The following is a 7,629-nucleotide window of genomic DNA, read 5'->3' as shown; positions in this document are numbered from 1 at the left end:
TTACAGAATAATGTGACAGCCTCGCTTTTTCTGGTTTTATTTATAGTCTCTCTTAGCCATTTTCAAGGATAAATTCAACAGAAACTTCCCCCTTTTCTTTTTAATCAACTTAGTTCCAGAAGTCTAAGAATTTGAAGTGTAAAGGTATATTCAATACCTTTAATTAGTAACCACTAATTCATTTCCCCAATGTGCCAACAAAAAGGTTGAAAGTAATCAGCTGATGAAAGGTTAATTAACTCAATCTTTTATGGTTCAGAACAAGCTGAGCTATGCTTCAAAAACACTTCATTTTGGGTGGAGAGCTTATGAGCAAAAAGAAAAATGAAAGAAAACTCCATCCAAACTAAGCTGAGAACAAGCAAGCAAGCAAAGAAACAAACAAACAATAAATAAACAAAAACAAAGCCAAGGAGACTGACAGCTCAGCCTTATTCCCTTTTTTCTCAAGACCTACCCACTCCTGAAGGGGGATTGGTACAGGGAATTCTGTGAGATGACACAGTCTGAGGAAACAGTTAATCCAGTCCCTCCCAGGGCAGAACTCTGGATGGCAAAGCAGCGGGGAGGACGAGTCAGGGCTCTGAGGCCAGTCAACTAACACATTAGCCATTAGATGAAGTTTCTATGAAAGGTTCTCGCCTCTCCTGCATCTTTCCCCCATCTCCCTCACCTTATTTGATCTCCCTAAAAAAACCTGTGTCTGGCAGGTCATTTCTACCCTATGAATTTAAATAACCAGATTGCAGCTCCTACGGGCATTTGGGCACACAGTTCCTCTATCCTCCATGATAGAAGGACTTCAAACACCAGGGAACAGTTGGGGCAGATTTTTGTCTGGGCATCAGTGAATTTTCAGTACCCAAGAAATCATCCCCTAGGGTGGGCTGCTACCAAGAGCATCCTAAGGGCCCTTACAGCAAGAAAGGCATGACACAGCCCACAGTGACATGAGTCAGATTGAAAGTACAACCTCTAGGAAGGCAGACTAACATCTGCAGTTACTATGGAATTCAGTTAATCCCATTGATATCAAGGGATTCAATTTATAGGAAGTATTTCTCCTTTCCTTTTTATAAAGCTAACATATATAGTTTGGGATTCTTTGTGGCAGAATTTTGTCATTACATCAAATAAGCTCTACCAGGAAAACTTTCTTAGATTTTTCTTTGTTTCCCACTCCTGCTGTGACTACATGTTGGGCTCCTTTTTGCCCATAATGCCCATTGCAGTGCCAAGATGGTGCAGGAAAGTCACATGGGAGCTTGATAAACACATGGCTGCAGGATGCATGGAATGGCTTCTGGCTTCCAACTTGGACAAGTTGATATTCCAGATGTTGAAGGCAACTTGAAGAAATGGTACTAGCCTATGTCCAGGATTTAGAATTTGAAGAAAAGATAAATAAAATGAAAAAGAAAATAAGGTTCTTGTTTTTACTTTCTTTCTCATATTTATATCTCAATCTAAAATGTTCTTTAGAAAAAAGAGAAGAGTCATGGAAAAGAGTGAGGAAAAACTAAGGAGGGGGTAAAGGGGGGAGTTCACAGACTGGCGGGTGATCTGAAGGGGTTTGGATCCTCACAAGGGGCAGCAGCGCAGTTGACAGAAGACACATGGTCGCTCTGCCCACCCTATGCCCACTCGGGCAGGTATTGTGGTGGGAAGTCATCTTTCAGTGTGTGGAGAAGGGATGGCCTACTTTCAGGTTTCCTCATGGATTTGTGGGGTGTGCCTGAGTTCTGTGAGGCTGTGGTAGAACTGTTTTGTTCCTTTGCCACTCTGTATCTGAGTAATCTTGGAAAGAATAATCCTGGAGGTCATGGATGTCTATTTTCACTGATGTCATCTGGTCTACTGACTAATGCCATGAAAACCCTGCACTGTCTTAATGGTGGCTGCAAGGACAGAGCGTCATGCCTAAATGTGTTTTAGGGTGACCATCAATGCCACTGAGACCTTAGCGCAGTGGAACTAGCACTGTCCAAATGCTGGAAGGGGCGTGTGTCCAGACTTGACTGTGACACATTAGACTCTTATGAGCCACCAGGTCCACTCATGGCTAATGAGGGCATCAGACTGGATGAGCTCATTCTTCCCTTGCTCCTCCATCAGTGTAGAGATTTACTTTACATCAGCTCTTTATAGATCTAAATTATGTGGGTATGAAAAATGCATTTTTATGTTAGACCTCAACCTTTGGAATTAACCAGCTTTCCAGGTCTTACTTTATCAAACTCAGGTCATGATCTGCAATTTTCTAACCAGCTTGTCCTGCTCAAATCATATCCAGCCCATCTTAATTTATGATTTCTATACTGTTGGGGAAAAAATATGAGTAGTGTCTACAGAAACTTGAAACACCATCAAACACTTGCTCTCATGTACACACAACTTTAAATACTTCATATAAACCTCTACAAGCAGATTGGAGAAGTGAATCATTAAGTGAGTGATGTAATGGTAAATAGCTTTCACTCATATGATGCTTTGGATGTGCCAGGCCCATGTTTCATGTGCTGTACACATATCTCACAACAACCCTATGGGGTGGGTTTTATTTTTGCAGATGAGGAAACACAGTGCATGTGTGCAGTCAGGCTGTGTTGGATAGGACCTGTGCATTCCTTCAGACATGCCCGCTGTCCCTGGAATCCAGTTCTACTATATCCATTATCCAAGGGGAAAAAGGCTACAGGCTTGGGAGTCATCCAGCCCTGGGTATGAGTCCTGGCTGTGGTCCTTAGCTGTGAGATTTCTGCCATATTTCTAAACCCCCCTGAACTTCATTTCCCTTCTCTTTAAAATTCCATGTACATGGCAAGTTGCAGTGGGCTAAATGGATTAAGGGGGGAATCTGGCACAAGGAAGTTTCCCCACCAATGCTGCTTCTCCCTCCCATGCCTTCCATTTCCTGTGTTCCCTCCCTCCCCACTCCATCTGATTGATTTTGCTTTCTAGTCATGTGTCATTTATTTCTTGTGCTTCCCCAGAAGAAAAGTTAGAGTTGCACCCTCTCTGTAAGCCCCCCTTATCACTTTTTCTCTCTTTTTCTCACCCATGAGGATTTCTTTTCTGGATTCACCACCTTCCTTAGGCTGGGATGCTCAAGCTTCATTTTTTTTTCTTTTTCCTTTTTTGCACAACAGCCCATGGGGATGCCATCCTGGGACTCTGAACATCCTGTCCCTCCCTGCTCAGTACAATCGCATTGCAGCATCCAAGAGCAGCCACATAACCGCAGCACAGACAAGAGTCAGAGGAGGTCACTGGATTCTAATTATAAACAAAGCAAGCCGGAGTTGTATAATTAGGTTGGAAGGAACAGAGTTACAGTTGTTTTAAGGGTTGTGACCCAAACTGACAAAAGACAGGAAACTCAGGGAGGCAGATGCCTCATCAACCTTGCTTTTGAATGGCTTGGTTTGGGGGGCTGATATATTGTTCCCCTTCAAGGGATTTTGAGCTTCTAATTTCTGAATTTTCATTTTTAAGGCATTCACAGAACATTATACCTGGGAGACTGATGGACTCCTTTGAAACTTAAATAACCCAAAGGAGCCATCCAAACCTGTGGGTGGAATATGTATTCATGCATTTTTAAAAAGGTATATTATATACATCAGAGACTTGGATGGCTCATTAGGAAGGGTTTGGTGGAGTATGTAATTCAGGATTTAATGTGCTGTCCATGGACTAAGCTTATCAGGGCTGTGCTAAAGCTGTTTTATTTTACTTTATTTTCCACAGTAACATCTAAAGCCTAAAGCATTTACACAAAATGACTGACTAATCATTTGCATAGTTTCATTTTTGAAATCTAAGCCTTTTTCAAGTTAGATGAAAACCAGACATACCTGAAGCCAATATGCCTTCCATGAAACTTCAGTAACCTTGGTAAAATTTTTCTTTGTCTTCTTTTGATTTACACCTAAGCTGAGAATGAGTTATTTTGTCTCTAGGAGATTTTCTGTGCTTGGATCCATGCAATGCAACTTTGGGCATTCCTCATAGAAAAGCAAGCTTAAGTTGGATTAAGCTACATAAGCATTTGTTAATATTTTATTATTTAGCATATCAATCATCCTTTATATTTCCCAGGGTTCAAAAAAAAAGGAGAAGGTGGTTGGCCAGATTTAGAGGGAAGCCAATGGGATGACCAAGCTTTGGGGAATTACATATTTGAGATATGAGAGGAGTAATCAAGTGGCAAGGGGGAGGAGACAAAACTTAACTCTCCGCACCTTGTGTGGATTCAAAGATCGATATTTTCCCCAATCCCTGAATATCACACCTCTTTCCTTCATTTCTATTCTGCCAAAAATTGTAAACATAAAACATATTTCTTCCTCTGTTGCTGTCCAATTGGCCAGCAATATTCAAACTACCCATGGGTCCATATGGCTCTTGAACATCACTGAACATTCCTTTTTCTCCAAGGCAGACCTTGGAGAGCTGCCGAGAGAAACAAATTCAGTGAAGGAACAATCTCTCTTTTTAGTGTGTGGAGAATGGGTCATATTGCGGATGCTGGTGGAGAGCCTGAAAGGGTCCCCAGCTCTTACCCAGAGCCTTTTGACTATCCTGAGGGTATTGCAATGGTGAGAGAAGGTACAAGGAAAGATCTATTTATATTCATTCATTCATGCACTTATTCATTAATTCAGTCATTCATTTGGAAAGGCATATTTTTCAGGTAGTATTTAAGGAGCAACATAAAGGGCTTCCAAGCTATTTAACACTGCGGATGACTGTAGAGAAACATGCTTCATTTGAAATATGAAGGGGAGTATGTGAAAACTCCCTTTTCAAGGTAAACTGGAAAATGGTTTGGGTTTTTTTAAATCTGTTTGTTCTGATAACATTAGGTGAAGCATTGTGTTATGGGTAGCAAGGAATGGCAAAAAGGGAGAGAATAATTTATTGAACATCTGCTATATGCCAACCAAGCCGATCACTGTGCTAGGAATGTTACACATATCTGTTATTTTGTCCCCTACCACGCAGCAAGGTAATCAGATCACCCTCCTTACAAGTAAAGCAGCTGAGACAAAAGGTGAGAAACTTGACGCATGATAACATGCTGGGTTAGCAGTTGTCGTCTTGGTTCTGCAACTAACTAGCTCTGTGACTTGTTCCAACTCAGAGTATCTGTCTCATTTTTCTTCTTTGTCTGATGAGTGAGCATGACTAGGGCTCTAGCAAATCCTGGAAGGAAGGTTCAGGACTCTAATATTCCATGTATTTTCTGTAGATTCTGTGATCTCTTCCAAGAAGGAAACGTTAGTGCCTCTAAACCCATATGATAGAGCCAGCACCTGGGAAAGCCCAAAGTGCCATGTGGGGCCTCTGCTATTAGGTTTTGGGGGAAGCACAGCAAAGGAGGATCGTCTTGTTTAGTCTGGAAAACGTGAGGGATCAGGTTATCAGCTTCTAAAAAGCGAGAAGTTGAGGAATACTGCACATTACTTTGCACCAGAGATAGAGTGACATTTGTGGCCAGCAACCAAAACAGCTTTGTGCTCACTTCTCTGATGTCCCTGACTCCCTTTCTTAGCTGGACAGAGTGCCATGTCCTGCTAATTTATTTAAGATAAATAAATTAAAAGTAGCTGTGTCTTGTTGCCTACTATTCATCTTTCCTTAGTCCTTTCTAGTCTTCTTTCTAAATTTTCTTCTTACCTCTGGCCTCATTTATTTTGCATAAAACTCTCCTATAGATCCCAAGATTACTTTGCCACTCTTAAAACAGTAAACTGGGGTATACGGGTGGAATAAAAGGCCACGGTCAGTTACTCTGTGTGAGACATGAAAGCAACATCGTTTGACATAACCCTTTCCTGATCTCCAGATCCCTGTGTTGTGAGCAAGCATTGCTGTTTAGAGCCCGATAATTATTTTATTGTTTTATTTATTATTTTATTTTATCTTTTTGGACTTAATTGTTTTTTAAAGTACATTTTCTGCAAACATTATGGTTCTTGGTATGTTCAACTTAAGATCTTCAGTTCAGAAGAAATACTGAGCTCAGCTCTGGGCTTTGCTTTTATCCAACTTCTGTCCCTTGTGTAACTAACCCCCTTTATTTTTCTTTGGCCTGTGTGAAGATTGTCCCTGAAATTAGAAAAGTAATCTCTTTCTAGATTAATTCATTTGTGATTTTATTAATTTCTGGGCCAGGCTCTTCCATCTTTTACAATATATTGGTGATGCTAAGAACTTTTCAGAAATGTTTTACCCCCAAAGTCTATGACCTCAGTTGAAAAGCACAAATTGAGGATTTACTCTGAGGTAGATACTATTCTGTCCACAGAATGCAGAGCTGAGTAAAGCATTGTTTATACCTTCAAGGGATTTATATGCTTGTACACAAATCCACAATTTGCTACTATGAAAAGCATCCCAGTGAAGTGTTGTGGGGTTCAGAGTTAAGAGGATCAAAGGCCCTCTTGCAAGTGTTTGAGGTATGTGGAGGTGAGATCATTAGCTGCTTTCTATATCAAAGGGTTGCTGCCCGTAGGGACATTATCCTCTGTGGACACTTGGGGGTGTGTAAGTGGCATCCATCTTTTCCCTGTTATTATTCCTGTGGAGAAATAGTCCTATCAAAAGCCAAGTCCCACATCCAATCTAATGCCTTGAAAAGGATTAAAAATATTCAACAGACTTATTGAGGTAAAATTTACATTTTTTTCCTGTGTTATTTGGTTTCTCAGTAACCCTGGGCGCAGTTAGCATTCTTCCCTGGACAGTGTCCTGTTACCTGGGCTACAGTGACATTAACCCCTCCTAGATGCCCCTTCCTCTCAGGCTGCTTCTCCTCCCTACCCACTGGAGAGGCCCTTTCTTTCACTGTATCCAATTTTGGGGTTCCCAAAGACTAACAGCTGGGCCAGCATATTTTCTCTCCCTTTTCTCCCTTTCCCTAGGTGATTTAATCCTTTTTCATAACTTAAATACCATCTTATAATGATAGTGCCCAACTTTATCTCTAAGCTGTATCTTTCCTTTAGGCTTTCATCTCACTTATTTAACTGCCTATGTGCTATTTCCATTTGGATATCTCACAGACATCTGAGACATAATTGTTTAAATGGAATGATTGGTTTCCACCCTCCCCTCACCCCTGTTGCTCCTGTTCTCAGCAATGGTGTTAACAACCAGCCACTCAGTTGCTCAAGCCAGAAGTCTAGGATTTCACCCGTGACTCATTCCCTCCCTCTCTATGTAGGATCAGCAGTGATCCCAGTGAGTCTGTTTAATAGATGTCTTGGATTTGACCACCTCTCACTATCTTCCTTAACACGCCTTTGGCTGTGACTGTCATGGTCTTCATCTGAATTAACACAACTGCTCTCCCTGATCATACTCCAGCAGTGATCTTAAGCATGCAAATCTCACATTGCCATTTCCACCTTACCTAAGCTTCCTCAATGGCGCTTTTTTTTTCTTATATACATCCCTGTACAACAGGCAAAAAAGAAAACAAATACAACTCGTTTTTACCCCGTGCATAAACACGACCTTGACCTTTCCTCTTTGTTGTTATGAGTCTACTTTTTAATTCTTTCTTCTTACCCTCTGAGGATCTTCCAAAAGGAAGACAGGTTTCCTCCTTGAGAGAAGTTG

The sequence above is a fragment of the Panthera pardus genome, unplaced genomic scaffold (genome assembly GCF_024362965.1).
Source record: "Panthera pardus isolate Hobbes unplaced genomic scaffold, ASM2436296v1 HiC_scaffold_25, whole genome shotgun sequence".
Taxonomy (NCBI): Eukaryota; Metazoa; Chordata; class Mammalia; order Carnivora; family Felidae; genus Panthera; species Panthera pardus.
This window is presented reverse-complemented; position numbering follows the sequence as displayed.